General features: G+C 44.9%; 1 protein-coding gene across 9 annotated transcripts in view; it reads left to right on the forward strand.

The window, feature by feature from the left end:
• Window positions 1-21455, forward strand: part of FYN (FYN proto-oncogene, Src family tyrosine kinase) — a 157699-nt gene that overhangs the window by 59770 nt on the left and 76474 nt on the right. For 8 of the 9 annotated variants that reach the window (XM_077301863.1, XM_077301813.1, XM_077301839.1 and 5 more), the window contains one exon: window positions 7705-7777. The gene's annotated coding sequence lies outside the window, so the exon portion shown is untranslated. Of the gene's footprint in view, window positions 1-7704; window positions 7778-17790; window positions 17946-21455 lie in introns of those variants that run through there. The other variant, XM_077301854.1, reaches the window with a different exon arrangement.

A 21455-nucleotide genomic window follows, 5' to 3' on the forward strand; every position in this document is an offset into this window, starting at 1 on the left:
AGCTATGGCAAATCTAGACAGCATCCTAAAAAGCAGAGACATTACCCTGCCAACAAAAGTGTGCTTAGTCAAGGCTGTGGTATGCCCAGTTGCAATGTATGGCTGCGAAAGTTGGACCATAAGGAAGGCCGAGCGTCAAAGAATTGAGGCTTTTGAACTCTGGTGCTGGAGAAGACTCTTGCGAGTCCCTTGGACTGCAAGGCGAACAAACCGGTCAGTCCTAGAGGAGATCAGCCCTGACTGCTCCATAGAAGGCCAGATCCTGAAGATGAAACTCAAATACTTTGGCCACCTCATGAGAAGGAAGGACTCCCTGGAGAAGAGCCTAATGCTGGGAGCGATCAAGGGCAAAAGAAGAAGGGGACGACAGAGAGTGAGGTGGCTGGATGGAGTAACTAAAGCAGTAGGTGCAAACTTAAATGAAGTCCGGGGAATGGTAGAGGACAGGAAGGCCTGGAGGATCATTGTCCATGGGGTCGCGGTTGGTCGGACTTAACAACAACAAGTACTAATCACAACATGTTTCATTTAACATATTGATATATATCACAGTAATGGTGTATTTTATTATCTCTCATGAAATTTACAAACTTAAAAATGGGAAGTGGAAGGGCCACATAAGTGGAATAGTATAGGGCCTCTTTTCATGTAAATCCAGCCCTGGTCTCCGGCCATTCCTCACCTTCTGGCTCTCTCACTTTCATCTGCCGCTTTCTCACAGCACTCTGCATGCCGGCTTGAAATGGCGGAAGTGAGTAACATGCTTTATATGCAACTCTCTTCCACCTGTCAGTCAAATCAGGCAGCCAGTCACCTTTCTCCATGTTTTAAAGGACCCATGATGGCAGCTAATGTTCAATATGCAGAAGTAAACTTCTCCATTGAAATGCCTATGCATCTAATCATAGATGCATAGTGCTTTTTATAATGCCATCCCTTATGGAATTATGAACCTTTTAAAAGTTAATCTCCTGCTCGATTTTGGGGGGTGGGGGACACTTTAGGGAGGTATGTGTTGTGTTTTAACTGGGAGGGTTTTTTTTTTTTTTTTGCTTTGCCTGCACGATTTAATACCTAATCATTGCTCCAGGCAGTTTACTTTTAAAAAAACGTCCCTGGGAGAAGAGGGATGTGGGTGCGAGGGGGGAATTGGAGGCTGAGATAACGCTATTTTGGCTCCACACACTTCCTTAGCGTGTGGCTTGCTGGTTGTTCTCTAGCTTGTGCTTTTTAGTTGGGGAAATCTGCTTTATGCAATTTCCCCAGCTAGCGCTTTGAAATGGAGGTTGTAGCTACTGGTTTGCTGCTTGGCTGCTGGATATTGGCAACATCGTTGTTGTTGTTGTTGTTGTTGTTGTTAGGTGCGAAGTCGTGTCCGACCCATCGCGATCCCATGGACAATGATCCTCCAGGCCTTCCTGTCCTCTACCATTTCCCGGATTCATTCCAGGTTCCTATGGAATAAAAATCTTTACAGCATCGGACTGTCTTTTCGCCACCAGTTACTTCCACAACTGAGCGTCCTTTTGGCTTTGGCCCAGTCGCTTCATTCATTCTGGCGCTACTCATACTAGCCGTCTGCTCATCCCCAGTAGCATATTGGACACCTTCCGACCTGAGGGGCTCATCTTCCGGCGTCATATCGTTTTGCCTTTTGGAACTGTCCATAGAGTTTTCATGGCAAAGATACTGGAGTGGTTTGCCATTTCCTTCTCCAGTGGATCACCTTTTGTCAGAGCTCTCAGCTATGACCTGTCCGTCTTGGGTGGCCCTGCACGGCATAGCTCATAGCTTCACTGAGCTACCCAAGTCCCCTTGCCATGGCAAGGCAGCGATCCTTGAAGGGGGGGGGGGCAACATCGTGCAAAACGCCAAACATATGGTGTCTGCACAAGGTGAGTATTTCACTATATTAATTGGGTGCAGAATGGCCCTCTGCGAATGTTGTTAACCTTCTATTAATGATGGAAGGTGCTGGGAATGCTTTGCCAAAGTTCATAATAGAAGATTCAAACTGTGCACCTCCTTATTTATTTTGGTCTCTTGGGTAGCAATCCTAAAAACCTGACTTTGGTGGAATTTATGTCTGAGCATACATGCTTAGATTTCACTCACGGCCAAAATACTTCTGTATACATTCAGCATTTTCTGAGAGAAACTCATTATTTGTTCAGAACCGTCACTTGAGTTGTCTAGACATTTTTGGCTCATTGTTTTAACAGCCTGATATACTGTTATGTTCAAATTTTGCTGGCATTTTATTGTTTCATTGGAACTTATTTTATACTTGTGATATGATGATTATTTGAAAAAAACTACCTACATATTTCCAGCAACAGTCTAAAACATCCAATGTGAATTTGTTCTTTTAAATTCCATGATGTGTTCTGAGAATGGTGGGCTCTATTTTTGGAAGGCTTGTGGCCTGCTCATATTTTTCTGCATAATTTTTTGCATTTACACATTTGTACTCAAAAGCTTAATAAACTTTCTTTTGCATGAAATCATAAAACAGGCAGGCAATAGTGATATGATAGAAGTCTTTGGTTGTATATAAATGCCCTTTACTAAAAAAGCCATTACTGGACCCACGGGACCCTGACAACTACCACCCAGTCTCTTGCATTTCTGGGTGAGGTGGTGGAGCAGGCCGCAGTGGAACAGCTCCAGATATTCTTGGAAGAAACCTTGGTCCTTGATCCATACCCGTCTGGCTTCCACCCTGGCCATAGGGTGGAGACTGCACTAGTTGCCTTGTCGGATGATATCCGGTGCCAGCTGGACTGAGGCAGCTCAGCCATTTTTGTGCTTTTAGATCTGTTGGTTGCATTTGATGTGGTCAGCCACAAGATATTGGCCCACTGCCTCAGCGGGACTGGAATTAGGGGACTGTGCTGCAATGGCTGGTCTCCTTCCTCTGGAACCAGACACAGAAGATGGCTTTGGGGGAAGAGCTGTCAGACCCCTGTGGGCTCCCTTGTGGGGTGCCGCAGGGGGCAATAATCTCTACCATGCTTTTTAACATCTATATACACCCTCTAGCCCAGCTGGTCCATGGCTATGGGCTGGGTTGTCTCCAATATGCAGATGACACCCAGTTTTACCTCCTAGTGGATGGCCAGCTGGACTCCCCCCTGGATACATTTGCCAGTTGTTTGGAAGCAGTGACTGGATAGCTCAGGCAGAGTTGTCTGAAACTCAACCACTCCAAAATGGAGGTTTTGTTGCTGGGTAGAAGAGGGCAGGATCAGAAAGTGTGACTTCTCTGCCTGGATGGTATGTAAACTCCTGCACCAGTTGCCAGGAATTTGGGGATGACCTTTGATGCCTCCATTTCCATGGAGGCTTAACTCACGAAAGTAGCCCATCTGGCGTTTTTCCATCTATACCAGGTGTGGCTACTAGTATTCTACCTGTCCTCCGACCACCTGGCCACACTGATCCATGCAACAGTCACTTCCAGATTAGACTACTGTAACTCACTCTATGCGGGCCTGCCCTTGACTTTGACCTGGAAACTGCAGGTCAAAATGCGGCGGGAAGGGTCCTCACTAGAACACCATATAGGACCCATATTCAGCTGGTGCTCAGACAACTGCATTGGTTACCAGTCTGCTTCCAGGTTTGTGATAAGGGTTGTTTTTATGAGTTTTAAATGGAAATGATTGTTTTATTTTTGTAAGCCACTGTGAGACTTTCTGAGAGCGGTGGTATAAAAATCAAATAAATAAATAAACTAACTAACTAACTAACCTCTATCTGTAGGTCAGGTGCCATCAAAAGGTATCTTTGGTGCCTCTCCAGTCAATGTGTTCTGTGGGTACCTCACCAGAGAAGAGTATCTAAATATATGAGGCTCATCAAAAAGGCCACTGTCAGAAGCCAAGTGGCTCAGGCCAGCTACATGCCTCAGTGGGGTTGAGTCCTTCTTTTCCATGCACCTTTTTCTAGATAACAAGGGGTCATCAAAGTTTGCAGGATCAACCGTATTTGGGCTATGGAAGAGCTCAGCAGTCTCCTTTGAGTCAGTGAGAGAAGTCAGTCCTCTTCAGTCTAATCACCATTTAAAAGCGGCTGCCACTCTTTTGCCTCATCTGATTGCCTTAGACACTTGTCACTTGTTCCCACTCTCTTTTCTCTGAGACTCAGATAACAGAGCTGGAAGCTGGGGGAGCGAAGGGGGAAGATTAGTGCTTAAGAAGATAAGGCAGTAATTACAGTGGTAATCTAGATAAGGCGTGAAGGATGAGAAAGTGAAAAGGAGCTTTGTCACCAATGCTGGTTTCCCTTTAGAGGCAGGAAACAAATTGAAAAGGTGACTCCCAAAGACAGAATACAGGAGGCAAAGAAATTAGTTCCTGGCTCCCTGAAATGGACAATGGGAATCACCCTTTCAAGATGCCATTCTTTCCCCAGAGAAGGACCCTTCACAGTGAGTATCCAATGGTCCATTCCAAAATGTGCAAAAGGAAACACTGGCTGCTGATGCAGCAGCACTGAATACACAAAAAGTTAATTCATCAAGGAATCCATTTTGCTCTGAGATACAGCAGAACCAGAATCCTGATCTGTAATCAGTGAATACTTAAAGGTTGTAGTTCAGCATGCCTCCAATGTAAACTGTACCGGTAAGGAAACAGAGACCCAGACAAGTGCGTCTAGTCTAGAAATGGATAAAGGCTATAAAGAACTTTAAGAACTAGTGATGCTTCAGCTGCCTACTGAGGTGTCACGTCACTCCGCCTACTCTAGTGAGCGATCCAAGTAAGCCCACTTGCACTAGAGCCCAGCTTTGGGATCTTCAGGAGTGTGGAAGGTGTGTAATATATTGACCCCTTCCATCTTGCCATACTAGGCTAGAATTCAGCCTCTCCTGCTACAGTTCTGATTTTTGCTTTAGTTAGCGGCCAAGTCAGTTCAGCGTTCAGTTCAGTGGATCGAGGACTTTACGTCTTTATCAATATTTGAATGTATTTATTTATTTAGCTTTTTATACTGCCCCTCCCTACGGCTCTGGGCGGTTTACAGAAAACATTTTGGAACATTTACATGTTCCATGCATGACACATAGACAAGACATATTTCCTTATATTTATAAATCTTTTAAAGACTCATATGTGTACCACTGTTTTTTATAGACTCACTAGCTTCAAAGCCCATTCCTAAGAATGAGCTTTGAAAGCCCCCCACCCCGCTGCCACGGCCGCTTACCCATGGCATGCCAAGTGCGCCCGATCCTTGGCTCCCTCTCCCTCTGGCACTCGGCGGCTTCCCCCCGGCCTGCCAAGCACACCTCACAGCTCTTCGAGGTGGCGGGTGTGCTTGGTGGGACGCAGGGAAGCCATTCCTGCCCCCCCAGTGAGTCTGCGGTTTCCATGCAGCCCGCCAAGCACACTCAGCGCGTCTTCAAGGCGGCGGGTGTGCTTGCCAGGCTGTGGGGAAGACTTCCTCGGCCCCCTCCCTTCGGCTAGTCCACGCCTTCCGTGCAGCCTGCCAAGCACACCTGGCACATCTTCAAGGCAGGGGGTGCACTTGCCGGGCCACAGGGCATCCCCAGCCCCACCCCCTGGTGAGTCCGCATCTTCCCCGTCCCCATCCCCTCCTCATTGGAGGGCCCATCGTCGGCATGGTGCCCGGGTGGTGCCACGGCCGCTGGGGAATGGCCTGGGCAAGCAGGAGCATCGGCTGCATCCGGCAGCTCCAGGAGCCGTCCCAATCTGGAAGCGCCCAGCGTCTGTATTGGCCCGCGCACTCGGCTCCTGGAGGCGGGCGCTCCAGGGGCTATCTGGATTGGGCCACTGACCCGGACACCACCTGGACAGGGTGGCTGTCCAGGCCCAGACAGGGCAGCCAACATGGCTTTTTCAAAAATATAAGAGCCGCTAATGGTTAAGATATGTACAACTGTTATACTTTTGTTTCTACTTTATATTATACTTTTTCCTTTCTTTGTCCTTTTTTATTAGTTGCTGGATTTTGAGGGCCTTTTTCCTTTCCTGTTCTTATTTTTTTGTTGCTTCTAAAATAAGTTTTTAAAAAAGTTTTTAAACTTCAAACATTTCAAAGGATCGTAAATACCATTTATCACTGTACTGATACTGACGAAACAGCTATGAACTACCTGAAATGATGGTATTTAATCTATGTACTTTTTCAATTTACGTGACTTGACAGGCCCTAGTTGGAATTCTACATTCTCCCCAACCTCAACCTTTTCCCAATTGTGCTTGTTATCTTTTCTGATTTATATAGCAAAACACAACACAGGCTCTACACTCTTCCAATGGCAATTACCAAAAACTGTTATGACAGTGTTACTTGTCTACTCTGCAAGCTATTTTGTCTTTGTATACAGCCAACGGGCATAACTGGAGATAGTTGTCATGAGAAATTTAGCTAGGGTTGGCAAAGCAGTGGCATTTGTCAATTTTACCCTTATTGCTTCCTAAATTGCCTCTGAGTTATGTCATGTATGTCATTCTATCTTTCAGTAACTCTAGTTAATTGTTTCCACTTATGTGCATAGTCTTGTTGTTTTTCTTATGTGCATTTTTTAATCCTTCACATTAAAATTATGGAGAAGCATCTAGTATCAAATAGTTTCTACATCTCCAATTTTCCTAAAAGATAGATACTAAATATGTGGGTGATGTAATTTAGCAACGTTCACTGAACATTCATAAAGGGAGATTGCCTGCTGGCCGAAGGATTCCCAGCTGTGGCTTGGGAAATTCTTTGGGAGGGAACTCAGTGGGAATGTAATACCATACAAAACTGCCATTTCCTTCAGGTGAACTATTCATTTTGGTCAGTTGTGGATCCAGGAGAGATTGTCCTTTCTTCCAACAGCCACACTTTCTGCAAAAGTCCTTCGGGGGGAGGCAGGGTATAAATACAAAAAAGCTCTGCAATAAATTCTTAGTCAACTTACCATGCAATCATGGTATCTTTCTTGGTATCTGTGCATCATTCTTGCACAGACTTTCTGCAGATGTTTAGATGAATGTAGTATCAGCAGGTGCACACTGGGAGCCAGTGGGGTGTCATAGTTAAGAGCAGTGTACTCTAATCTGGAAAACTGGGTCTGATTCCCCACTCATCCACATGAAACTAACTGGATGACCTTGGGTCACTCACAGTTTTCTCAGAGCTCTCTCAGACCCACCTACCTCACTGTCTATCTGTTTTGGGGAAAGGAAGGGAAGATGATTGTAAATCTCTTTGAGACTCCTTCAGGTTGTAAAAAGCAAAGTATGAAAACCAACTCATCTTCGGCCTTTGGTCATGATACTAGAATACACAGCATATATCTGAAGAGGTTGTTTGTGTTATTGCAATCTATGAAATCATTTTTCTGAGGAAGTCTGAAGGAATTCTATAATTAGTACAACTTTTGCCCTGTTTCCAAAGCTTAACCATTTGTGCATGCAAATTCTGTTGGTTTGGTAGTAATCTCCAGGTATACCTTTACAAGGAAGAAAAGGGAGTAGTTATGAAAGAGAGATAGTAGCAACTGTATATTTAACAATTTTAAAAATTTAAAGTCAGCATTATACATGGGTGCCAAACCCCAGCCGCATCATAAACAAGGTATAGTTATATCATGAGATTTGTCAGAGATAACCATGTATTTGGACACTATGTGCTGGTATGGAAGATCACAATAGAAGTATATGACTGAGCAATTCTTTATTTTTATTGCAGGACTAAGTCTTACAGAAGTACTTGAAAAATGTGCTGAATAAAAGCTTGCTGTGTTTACTGGGGGAATATTCTGGTAAGCAACTTTGTAATTTATATATTATGGTTTGGAACCAGAGAATGAAACACTATATCTCCCTTCTCCTACTACAGCCCACTGATTTCAACAAAATGTTGGCCATGGGTGAGGGGGGATACGGCACTCTGAGGAATGGACTACTACAGCTCTTAAAGAAATGGTACCACCCAACTATATAAAATGGTATTTTAAAATTACTTTGTAACTAGTGGTATGGGAATTGACATGCAATATATGTTTCTCATCTTTTATACCCATCTCTCCAAATTGAACTCATTGCTACATACAGTTTTGACATATAAAAATCATTTGACATATAAAAATCCTTTAAGATGACCCATATAAAGATGTTCTCTTTAGAAGTTATGAAGTCTTCAATTTTTTCCCTTCATTTTCCCAACTTGATGACTGAACAGAGAGTAATTCTTGTTTTAGATGAAAGGCTTGGGAAGATTTCTTCGCTTGGGATGACAGAGATTTGGAAAGATTTGCCGCAACCATTTGCTATAAAAATGAATTAGTGGGAGAAGACAGGGAAAAAACTCCAAGACTAATTTATATAGCTATTGTATCTAAAACAAGATAGAGTATTGATTTGGAAGATCTTTCATTGAAATAAATGAAGCCTCTTCTAAAATGTGAGTGCTTCATCTCAGTTCAGTGAACTGCGTATGTTGTGAGCCAAGAAAGCCAGTTACTCAGAAGTCAGCAATGAGAAATCGCTAGTAGTTCTCATAGTGTTTATTCATTAACAGTAATTGGAAGTTGGATGAGTAACTCCCTGGTTTTTCTGGTTTTAAGGGCATCTAGGTTCCCTGTGTCTTTCTCCCCCCCATTCTCAATGTATTGTCTTCGTCCAAGCTTGGATGAATGTGCGTTCTGTAAACTAAGTCTCCTTTGTTGTTTTTCTTTTCATTGCATTCAGCAAAGCTAGTTTGTGTCCTTAACTGTGTGAGGCACAGTTAAGGCAAATTTGAGAGCCCCTGCCATGAGCACTTTTGCCTTTTCTATAATCAGTTGACCTATTGCCTGATAGTATCTGTTAGTGTTGGGATTAAGATAATTGTACATTCATTACATTAAAGAGGGGCACCCTTTGTGACTAAATTTAATTCAGGTAGAAGAAGCTGTTCCTTAAGTGAACACCTGGAGGTAAAATTCTATCTGTTTTAATAGTCCATCTTTGATAGCCAAATTAAAAATGTATTTTTTCACGTATTTCACGTAAAAAATGTATTTTTTCACGTATTTCATGTGTAAAACTGGTCTAATTTTTACGTACAAGTGACCAAGGGAATGGTGCAACCTGACATTATCTTGCTGAGGTTTCTTGCTTTGAAACATTTATTTTCATCTATACTGGCTCCCTTTTGTATCACAGCTAGGCTGTGGTCCCCAACTTTTTTATCACCGGGGAGCGGTCAATGCTTGACAATTTTACTGAGGCCCGGGGGGGGGTAGTCTTTTGGCGAGGAACATTGCCGCCGCCTGAGCCTCTGCTCCACTTGTTTTCCTGCCAGTGCCCCTGACTTCCCGCCGCCTGCTGGGGGGCGCTGCCAGCAGCAGCTGCGCAGTGCCACGCCAAGGGGGAGCCCCAGCCATGGCGGCTGCCAGAGAGCACCAAAGGTGAGCTGGCGGCAGAGTGGCAGGGCAGCCCCTGAGGCAGCAGTTGGGGAGGAGAACGAGGAGGAGCCACAGCCCGGTACCAACTGATCCACGAACCGGTACCGGTACCGGTCTCCGGACCGGGGATTGGGGACTGCTGCTTTAAATGATATAGCAAATTGTGATAAAGGAGGATAGGAGGTTTTACTCCCATCATCCGTGCATTCATCTATCCATCTATCCATCTATCCATCTATCCATCCATCCCCATTTATATCCAGCCTGTCACCTATGTCCCGGGGCAGCTAACAACAATCCAGTATAACAAGCATCATTAATAAAAGAGTTCCCATTAAAATATAAATAGTAAACAATTCTACATCCAGCAGCTGATAAAATACAGAGTTCCATCCTCCTTGGTCCCAAGGGTGGGAACACCCTGTTACCCAGGAGCAGTTAATGATGTTGCCATAGTGAGGTGGGGGGGTGTATATCCGGGAAGGCCCATCAGGCTGCTGCAGTATAGCATGCAGTGGGTGAGCTGGCCTCAGACAAGGGCTTGGCTAAAGATATCCATTTTACAGGCTGTGTAGAACTGCTGGAATTCAGGCAGGGCCCTGATCTCGCTAGAAAGCTCATTTCACCAAGCTGGGACCATGGCTGAAAAAGCCCGGTCCCAGGTTGATGCCAGACAAACCTCTTTGTGGCCAGGGATCACAAGCCTGTTGGCATTAGCTGAGTATAATGCTCGTCAGCGGGTGTACTCCGATAGGCAGTCCCTGAGACCCAGACTGCAGATGGCCTTAAAATCAGGGTGCATCTCATGAATTCACCTTATCCTTTTTTCTCCATGCCATCTCAGCTTGCCTGGCCTGTTGATGGAGAACAATGTAGTGGCACTAGGAAGCAACTAAGAACAGAAAAAATGCTTGCAGTGTCACCCATCCATCTTTAGTTTTCTGTATCCTCCCCTCCAGTGTATTATGGACATTGTTCTTCCCAGAACATTTCACATGTGCCAGATGCCTCCATGTTTTCTGTTCTCCCAATTACATTCTGGAAATTGAATTAAATTGAATTGCCAGCCCAGCTCGAGGCAGTTCAGAACAAATAAAACAACACTTAAAATGCAGAACACAACCCACCCTCACCCACCTAGCCTTCGTGTACACAGTGGATTACATATGCCACCCCAGATCTATGGTGGGGTGCTCAAAGGAGGGACCCAGTTGATGTTCTACCAGCTGGCCTCAACCAAATGCCTTGTGGAAGAGCTGCATTTTAGAGGCCTTGCAAAACTGTCCCGGGAACTCATTTGACCAGGCCAGGGCCAGGACGGAAAAGGCCTTGGTCCTGGTCGAGACCAGGCATACCTTTCGTGAGCCAGGGACCACCACCCTATTCTGATTCGCAGAGTGTAAAGCTTTGCTAGGGGCATAAAAAGACAGACAGTCCCACAGGTAAGCTGGGCCCAGATTGTATATGGCTTTATGGTCTCTGGACAGATTACATCAGCGGTCCGCAACCTTTCGGCTGCTGTGGACCGCTGCTCCGGAGTGGGGGGAGAGGGCGGCCCGGGGGCCCGCGCACACGCGGCAGCCCCAGCGCAAACGCGCGTGTGCGGACTGCCGCGCACGCACGTTTGCGCCCGGCAAGGACGCAAACACGCGTGCGCGGCAGTCCGCGCATGCGCGTTTGCACCGCCGCCATGCTGGCGGCCACGGCTCCCCCTCCCAGCCCCTCTGGGCCGCCAGCAAATGGCCGCCAAAGCAGCCGATTAGCTTGCGGTTCGGCAAGCTTCTCTTCCCTCCCCTCCCGAGACAAGAAGCTTGCTGGGCCGCGAGCTAATCGGCTACTTTGGTGGCCAATTTGCTTGCGGCCTGGCAAGCTTCTCGCTTCGGGGGGGAGGGAAGAAGGAGCCGTGGCCCGGCGCCAAGGCCTTTGTGGCCTGGCAGCGGACCGCGGGCCGCGGGTTGGGGACCACTGGATTACATGATTGTATGTTACTATATTTTGTATATATAATGTAAGGACTGAATCCAGAATAACATTTCAATGAGTTCAAAGACTTTCTGTAAAGTGGGACTTTTCCTCTCCTGTAGCATCCCAAAATCTACCAATGGAAGGTAAAATTCTGCCCGACCTTCCACAGTTCCATAGGGCCTGCAAAAGGGAGCTCCTCCACCAGGCATTTGCTTGAGGCCGACCGTCTCAGAACACCTGCTGGTCCCCCCAGACACCCTCCCATGACTGCAGTTACTGACCTCCCAATGTTGTTGTTATTTATACTACTAATATTCTTATAGATTGTTAAAATGATTGTTGGAAATAATGAGGTATTGAATCATAGAATCATAGAGTTGGAAGGGGCCATACAGGCCATCTAGTCCAACCCCTGCTCAACGCAGGATCAGCCCTAAGCATCCTAAAGCATCCAAGAAAAGTGTGTATCCAACCTTTGCTTGAAGACTGCCAGTGAGGGGGAGCTCACCACCTCCTTAGGCAGCCTATTCCACTGCTGAACTACTCTGACTGTGAAAATTTTTTTCCTGATATCTAGCCTATATCGTTGTACTTGAAGTTTAAACCCATTACTGCGTGTCCTTTCCTCTGCAGCCAACGGGAACAGCATCCTTCCCTCCTCCAAGTGACAACCTTTCAAATACTTAAAGAGGGCTATCATGTCCCCTCTCAACCTCCTTTTCTCCAGGCTGAACATTCCCAAGTCCCTCAACCTATCTTCATAGGGCTTGGTCCCTTGGCCCCAGATCATCTTCGTTGCTCTCCTCTGTACTTTTTCAATTTTATCTATGTCCTTCTTGAAGTGAGGCCTCCAGAACTGCACACAGTACTCCAGGTGTGGTCTGACCAGTGCCGTATACAATGGGACTATGACATCTTGTGATTTTGATGTGATGCCCCTGTTGATACAGCCCAAAATGGCATTTGCCTTTTTTACCGCTGCATCACACTGCCTGCTCATGTTTAGTTTACAATCCACAAGTACCCCAAGGTCTCGTTCACACACAGTGTTACCTAGAAGCGTATCCCCCATCCAGTAGGCATGCTTTTTTTCTGACCCAGGTGCAGAACTTTACACTTATCTTTATTAAATTGCATCTTGTTCTCATTTGCCCATTTTTCCATTGTGTTCAGATCTCGTTGAACTCTGTGTCTATCTTCCAGAGTATTTGCCAGTCCTCCAAATTTGGTGTCATCTGCAAACTTGATGAGTAGTCCCTCCACCCCCTCATCTAGATCATTAATAAATATGTTAAAAAGTACCGGGCCGAGCACCGAGCCCTGAGGTACCCCGCTACTCACCTCTCTCCAGTCTGATGAAACACCATTGGCAACAACTCTTTGAGTGCGGTTCTCTAACCAATTCCCTATCAACTATCTGAAAATCCAGATTGCAGTCCTTCAACTTATCCATCAGAACATCATGGGGAACCTTGTCAAAAGCTTTACTAAAATCCAAGTAAATGACATCAACCGAATTTCCCCAATCCAGCAAACCTGTTACTTGGTCAAAAAAGGAAACCAGGTTGGTCTGGCAGGACCTGTTGGAGACAAATCCATGCTGACTTCCTTGGATCACCAAATTGTCCACCAGATGTTTGCAGATCGCTCCCTTTAATATCTTGCTCCATTATCTTCCCCACAACAGAGGTCAGACTCACTGGTCTGTAGTTTCCCAGGTCATCCTTCCTCCCTTTTTTGAAGATCGGAATAACGTTTGCTCTCTTCCAGTCCTCCGGGATATCTCCAGTCCTTAAAGAGGTTCCGAAGATGATGGACAAGGGCTGTGCAAGTTCTCTGGAAAGTTCTTTGAGTACTCTTGGGTGCATTTCATCTGGACCAGGGGACTTGAACTCATCCAGTGCAGCTAAATGCCTCTCGACAACCTCTCTATCCATGTTAACCTGCCACCCAGACACTATCCTTTGGCTACGGCCATCTCTAGATGTGCCTAAACACTTTGACCTGTGGGAAAAAACAGATGTAAAATAGGCACTAAGCCTTTCTGCTTTCTCTGCATCCTCCGTTAGAGTTTGTCCATCCGCACCCAACAGTGGGCCTATTGCCTCCTTTACTTTACGTTTGCTCCTCACATAACTGAAAAATCTTTTCTTGTTACAATGGGCTTCCCTGGCCAATCTTAGCTCACTCTCAGCTTTGGCTTTTCTGATGATTGATCTACAGTGCTTAGTAACCTGTAGGTACTCTTCTTTAGAGCTCTGTCCTTCCCTCCATTTCCTGAACATTTTCCTTTTCTTTCTTAGTTACTCTTGAAGTTCATCCAAATAGGCTTCTTAGAGCTCCTGCAGTGTTTTCATCTTTCTGGGATAGTCATTGATTGAGCATGCAATAGCTCTTGTTTGAGTAGCGCCCACCCTTCACATGCTACCTTCCCTTCCAGCATTCTTGTCCATGGTATGACACTCATCATGTCTCTGAGTTTATTGAAGTTTGCCCTATTAAAGTTTGCTGGAAGGGGCTCATGGGAATTGTAGTCCATGGACATCTGGAGGACCACAGGTTGACTACCCCTGTTCTAGGGATTTTACTCTCTTGTGTTTCCCTTTTAAGTATTCCCCTCATTTTTGTTAAGTACCTTCTTTTGAAATTAAATGCTACAAGTTTTGAACTTTAGGGGTATATTTCCATTAACATGGTGCAACAACAAATTGTTGCAACAACATCACCTCTCCTATAAAGTCTTGAGCTCTACTCAGAACCAAGATCACCACCTCTTTGGCTCTGTTGCAGTTTCTGTGTGATTTTCAAATATCTATTCTGATTCTGAATATACTCCCAAATATAAGGGTATTTTTTGGGAATATAGTTCAAGCTCACACTCCTATTTTACACTGAACATTTTGGGAGTTGTGTGCAAAATCAGACAGTAGGGTTACAAATTACTCTTGGATGAGACTAAGGTCAGATGAAGAGAAAATTCCTTTCAATGGGGAATCAAGCTTAGGTGGGTTCTCCACTGTCCACCCACAGAGATATTTGATAGATTGCTTGACAGCCACCCAGATGTCAAATCTGGAAACTGATGTTAGCAGCCTTGGTTTGTAAAAAGGGGTTTTGGTCAGCCACAGCATACCTGCTGTTCTCTTTCTTGCTGGGCTCCATGAGCAGCTCTCAACCTACCACTGCCAACAGAGAAGGCCTTAAATGTGAACCTTCCCTGCTGCCATGCATCCTACTATTTCCATACTATTGAAGCGTTCGTATTCAAAAATAATCATTTTCTATATAACTCCCCAGGTTATTGAGAGCCAAGCTATGCAAATAAGTATACTAATTTAAACAACGGCATACATTATGACTTTTGAATTTAGTATTTGAGAATTTGTCTGTTCATAATATTACACTCATACCAGTCAAGTGTCCACATTTTATTAAAACATGATGAGATCACATTTATGAGATGCTGCGTGACTACCTCATGAACTGCATACGTAAGTAACGGCAAAGTTAAATGTTTAGCTTTGGAGGAAAATACACACCCACCAATATGGGCAAAGTAGGAATATGGGCATAAAATGTTTTTGTATCTATTGTTTTAATATTTGTTTTATCAAATTATTTTTACACTAGTGAGAAAACCCACTGCAGCCCTAAATGCAGCGGGCGCTAGTGGGACGAAGGTGTGTGGGGGAGGCAGCTCTGCCGAGATGCGGAGCAGCCGATCTTACCTCGCCCACCTCTCCCTCCCAAGGTGGAGGCATGAGTGCACGTTGCCCTTGGGGCTGGCAGGCCCAGGGCTGGTTGCTGCTGCCATCACTGCTACCTTGTCCCCAACCTGTGAGGCAGTGCAGCGACGGCCATGACCTCCTCCCCGGTGGCTTCTCACAGGTCTGGCCACTGCTGCTGCCAACCCCACGCTGCTGCCATGGGCTCTCAGCACCTCCTCCTCTCTCGGTGGTCTCTGTCATGACTGCCTCCTCGCTGGTGCTTCTACGAGCTCCTACTGCCCACCATTACCTGGGTGGGCCAAAGCAAGGCTTATGTGGGGCGATGGCTGTGGAGAGGCTTGCGGCCAGCGAGGGAGGGTGGTTCCTCCAGAGGTTGGCCCTGATTGACCCGTGGAGCGTGTCTGTCCGGCAGGAAAGTGAGACCAGACACTCTCAGGGCCCTGGACATGCTCTACCCACTGGCCCTTTTCCCAATTATTATAAGGCCACAATGATTAGGATTGTTGTGACCTGCTATAGATCTTGAAATGCTCAGGAGAAAGACAGGCATATAAATATTTAAAGTTAATTACAAATATTTATTTATGTGTCCTATGCCCTCCAAAATTCAGTGCAAAATGATGAAAAAGATCTCGTATTTTCCTGTCCTTAGTTACCTAAATATACTGGGATAGGTGGCTGGTGACTTTGTTCTTGGGGGTGGTGCCATGGCTCTGTGGGAAGAGCATTGCATGCAGAAGTTCTCACATTCAATGACTAGCAACTACAGTTAAAAAAAGCAACTCAAGTATAAGGTGATATGAATGATCTAAGCCTGAGACCCTGGAGAGCCACTGTTAGGAGAGTAGACAATACTGATATTAACAGATGAATGGACAGTATAAGGCAGCTTCACATGTATGCTGAGGTATGAAAAACAGAGAAGTGGTGTTAGTTCCATTAAGACATGAATCGGCTAGTACACATAGCAGCAAAAGCAAGGACTTTGATGCATGTATTACTGAATATTTGCAACCATTTGCATAAAATAAAAGGTAGTATAACAATACAACAAGAACAAATATACAGAGAAGAGAATACTTCACATTTTGAAGTACTGTAACGTGTGCATACACATAAACTTTCTGACACCATTTGGATAGGTAGCAAAACGTAATTTGACCTTTTTACAATGCCAGTAGCATTTAATTTGATTATCCAATATACAGAACTGGCAATAATGCTAATTACCCATGGGGTTTAAAGCAATCAAACTACTGATGAGAAAACAGAGTGGCACATGTATCTGCATAGCGATATCTTTTGTTGCACTGTTTGAATGAAAAGTCTGATCTTGAACAGCAGACCCACATCCACATCTGTCAAGGGATCACTGCTGTAATTTATATACAGCAGAAAAATTAGTATCTATGTGAAAACTAAGTTTGGCTTTGAGACTCCTGGTAGAGAAAAGCGGCATATAAGAACCAACTTCTTCTAAATAAGGAGGGGCAAATCAGGCTAGTGCAAGTGTAGAAGAGGGAATTTCATTTGCATCCCCTAGGATGCATGGCATTTTATTCAGGAGGGGTTCTTTGGCGCTTTACAAAAGCTCTTTCAGGCATGCAGGAAGCTAGTGGGAAAGACAGAGACAATTTGTTTATTTAAAAAGCTTCTATGCCACCTTTCTACCCAAACAGGGTCCCCCCAAGACAGTGAACAAAAAACAGTAAGACATAGCGCACACAACACATCCAGGGCAGGGACAGTAACAGTTACTGGGAGGATACCAAAGAAAACAAAAGTTTTCATCCTTTGGCAGAAAACAATAGAAGAAGAGAAATAAATCTTCAGCCCCTCTTTTGCCAAACTGGGAAAGCTTGCTTTAGTTGGATGTTCCTGGAATCATAAGTGTCCAAATATTTGGAATATGACTATTATTAAATAAAAATGTTTGTCTAGTAGCACTTTTAAGACAACAAAGTTTTATTCAAGGGTCCATTCCGCACAACCGTCTATGTAGCCAAATGTAAGCGCTATTGTAAAGCACTAGAATTAATAGCGGCAGGTCTTGATAATGCACATAGCCGTTCTTACCACAAAAAAGGGCTCTCCCACCAGCACTGTTTTCATTACCCACAAGTTACAGGTCTCGCTGGAATTGCAACAAAGGAGGTGATATTTTTCTGTGCTTTTTCCTACCCCCGGCTGTCAATCAAACAGAACAGCCAATGAAGCTTGTTCATGCTCCCGAAAAGCCCCTTTCCCTTTAAAAACCCGAAAACACCAGTAGCAATGAATATTTGTTCATTCAATGTCTCAGAAAGACCTTTTTCGCTGGCGTAGGAGCTGGTGCTTAATTGTTTACACGATTAAGCTCAATTCCCCACTCCCCGTACAATTTCTAGCCGAAATTACGAGTAGTGTCGAATAGGGGGTTGTAATGTGCTCGGGAACTATAAAGACAATTGCAGAAGGGAGCTTGGTTTTACTGTTAAGCACTTCTGAATTGCTTGTGGGGGGACTTCAGCCAGAGAAGCCCCGATTATTCGTTGCTTTCGCCGGTTTAAGGGGGAAAAAATGGTGATCACATCTCTGGAAGTGTGGGGGGAGAGCTATGGAGGGACATTCCTTCTAACGCTATTTTGAGAATGCACATGTCTTTTTTGGATGTGTTGCAGGTTGTTCTCAGGAGTTTAGTGAGTTTTTTAGGGGGACAATTCCCTGAAAAGCGCTACATCAAAGAGCTTTTTGCGAGAGTGTGGCAGGAGTGTTGCAGATTGCATACGATGTCGTGCATAACATTAAAAAAACAGCGTTATGCAACGGTAAGACTTCAGCGACATTAACACTGTGTGGAACGGCTTAAGGTATGTATCTGAAGAAGTATGTGTGCACATGAAAGCTCATACTTTGAATAAAACTTTGCTGGTCTTAAAGGTGCTACTGGACCCAAACTTATTCTGCTGCTTCAGACGAACACGGCTACCCACTTGAATCTATCTGGTAAATAAAAATCCTTAGGCAGAGATTATACCTAACATTAACAGGGAAAGCAAGTTTTGGGTTAAGATGTACACACAGGCATGCTTTTAACAAAGTAATGCCTGCCTCACGAAAATATAGGGTCCACCTGTAAGCAATGTCCCTAAATCTGAAATCTGTCTTTCTACTGGCAATGTCACTATTGCTGAGAAATAGAGGGTTTTTATCAAAGTTCATTGGGAACTAATCAACTAAACCAAGAGGAAAGTTGTAAATTATACTGTCAGCTTATAAACAATATACTTATTTAATTTATTTAAATTATTATCTACCTTAAGCCGTCAGAACACAGCTGATATAATTTTGTATCAGCCTTTTCCTGATGGCTTAAGGTGAATAAAATTTTAAAATATTAAATTCTGTTCTTACAGGAAAACAATTATACATTAAGAAACCACTATTAAAACTGTTATTGTGAAATAAGATAAAGATATTACAGCACTGGAAAATGTACAGAAAAGGGCAACTGAAATGATTAAGGGGATTGAAGAAATGCTAAAGAGGTAAGGGTTCTTTAACGTGGAGAAATAATGATTGAGGTGTAACATGACAAGTTTACAAAATTAGGTATGGGAGAAAGAAGGTAAAGAAACACTTACTATACTATACTAGGGGCCAAGATCTTTGCATTCAGGAATACAATGGATGCTAGATTGGGGGGGGGGCGAACTCTGCGGATGGCCTCTTCCTCCCCCCCAGGACCTGAAAAGACTGCAGGCTGGGGGTCCCCGGGCAGGGAACTCACCGGCAGAGGCAGCTCTCATGCAGCAGGGATCTGCAGCCTCTGAGCCTCAGAGGGAAGAAGAGGGAGGAGGGAGTGGTCAGGGGTGGGGGATGGAAGGTAGTTGGCTGGCCACTGGACTGACAGGAGAGCTGGTTGGAGGAGGCACTCAAGGGCCGGACAGCTACCTGAGTGGATCTTAAGCACTGAGTGACACTTAAGCCATGAGACACTCTCCTCCTCCAAGGCCTTACTAGAAATATATTATATGGAACAGATAAGAACTCATGGGCACTCAATGAACTTAATGTGCAATAGATTTAGAATAGTTAAAAGGAAGTATTTCTTCACCCAAAGAGTCATTAACACGTGGAATTCACTGCTGCAAAAAGTGGTGGTGGCTACTAGCATAGACAGCCTCAGAAGGGACTTGGATAAGCTTATAGAACCGAAGTCCATCAGGGACTATTAGACACAACATACACTATGTCTGGGACATTGATGCTCTGTATTCTTGGTGCTTGGGGCAACAGTGGGAGGGCTTCTAGGGTTCTGGCCCAACTAGAGTTCTGGCTCAAATTGCCAACATACGCTGGATCATGGAGAAAGCTAGGGAGTTCCAGAAGATCATCTACTTCTGCTTCATTGACTGTTTGGCAGGAACCTGGGGAGATTCATCAGGAGAGCTTTAAACTAAAGCCACAAGGGGAAGGAGATGATCAACATAGGGAGTGTATGGAAGGAAAACGATCGGGGGCAGCCCAACCAGCAAGGCCAGCTCATAGGGAACCAAAAGTAAAAGGATTCAGATGTCTTGATACGCCGAAGCATGGGCAATAAAAAGGAAGAACTGGAACTTCTCATGCTGATGGAAAGGTATGATCTAGTAGGCATCACAGAAACTTGGTGGAATGATTCTCATGACTGGAATGTAATGGTGGATGGATATGAACTGTTCAGAAAAAACAGAATAGATTGAAGAGGTGGAGGAGTGGCATTGTATGTGAGGAAAGGGCTTACCTGTCAGGAAATTCTAGTGAAGGAGAGCATATCTACAGTGGAAAGCATCTGGGTGAAAATAAGCGAGGGGAACTCAAACAGTGTGGTGGTTGGTGTCTGCTACCGACCACCTGACCAACGAGAGGATGTGGATGCTGCACTTTGTGAGCAGCTTGAGAAAATATCCAAGCGGCAGGACCTTGTCATCATGGGTGACTTCAATTTCCCAGATGTGTGCTGGGAAACAAACTCTGCGAAGCGTCCTCAGCCATGCAAGTTTCTGACCTGCCTGGCTGACAATTTCATTTATCAAATGGTAGATGAACCCACAAGAGGTTCAGCCATACTGGACTTAATACTGACCAACAGGCAAGAGTTGGTGGATGAGGTGAAGGAGGTGGGGACTCTAGGGGGAAGTGACCATGTCCTCATAGAATTCCTTTTGAGATGGGGAGCCAAGGAAGCTTGTAGCCAGATGCGGATGTTGGATTTTCGTACGGCAAACTAAACTCAGAGACATGATGAGTGTCATACCATGGATGAGAATGCTGGAAGGGAAGGGAGCATGTGAAGGGTGGGCGCTACTCAAACAAGAGCTATTGCATGCTCAATCAATGACTATCCCAGAAAGACGAAAACACTGCAGTAGCTCTAAGAAGCCTATTTGGATGAACAGAGAACTTCAAGAGGAACTAAGAAATAAAAGGAAAATGTTCAGGAAATGGAGGGAAGGACAGAGCTCTAAAGAAGAGTACCTACAGGTTACTAGGCACTGTAGATCAATCATCAGAAAGGCCAAAGCTGAGAGGGAGCTAAGATTGGCCAGGGAAGCCCACTGTAACAAGAAAAGATTTTTCAGTTATGTGAGGAGCAAACGTAAAGTAAAGGAAGCAATTGGGATAAATTGAAGGACTGCAATCTGGATTTTCAGATAGTTAGGTGGATAGGGAATTGGTTAGAAAACCTCACTCAAAGAGTTGTTGTCAATGGCGTTTCATCAGACTGGTGGGAGGTGAGTAGCAGGGTACCTCAGCAGTGGAATAAGCTGCCTAAGGAGGTGGTGAACTCCCTCTCACAGGCAGTTTTCAAGCAAAGGCTGGATACACATTTTTCTTGGATGCTTTAGGATGCTTAGGGCTAATCCTGCGTTGAGCAGGGCGTTGGACTAGATGGCCTGTATGTCCCCTTCCAACTGTATGATTCTATGATTCAAATTGTAGTCCATGGACATCTGGAGGACTACAGGTTGAGTACCACTGCCCTAGAGTATGTTTGGGAATTACTTAAAGGTAAAGGTATCCCCTGTGCAAGCACCAAGTCATGTCTGACCCTTGGGGTGACATGCCCTCTAGCATTTTCATGGCAGACTCAATACGGGGTGGTTTGCCAGTGCCTTCCCCAATCATTACCGTTTACCCCCCAGCAAGCTGGGTACTCATTTTACCAACCTCGGAAGGATGGAAGGCTGAGTCTACCTTGAGCCGGCTGCTGGGATTGAACTCCCAGCCTCATGGACAGAGCTTCAAACAGCATGTTGGCTGCTTTACCACTCTGCGCCACAAGAGGCTCTTGGGAATTACTTAAGGCCACACAAATTGATGCCAAGATAGAATGC

Source organism: Paroedura picta, chromosome 1 (assembly GCF_049243985.1).
Source record: "Paroedura picta isolate Pp20150507F chromosome 1, Ppicta_v3.0, whole genome shotgun sequence".
Lineage (NCBI taxonomy): Eukaryota > Metazoa > Chordata > Lepidosauria > Squamata > Gekkonidae > Paroedura > Paroedura picta.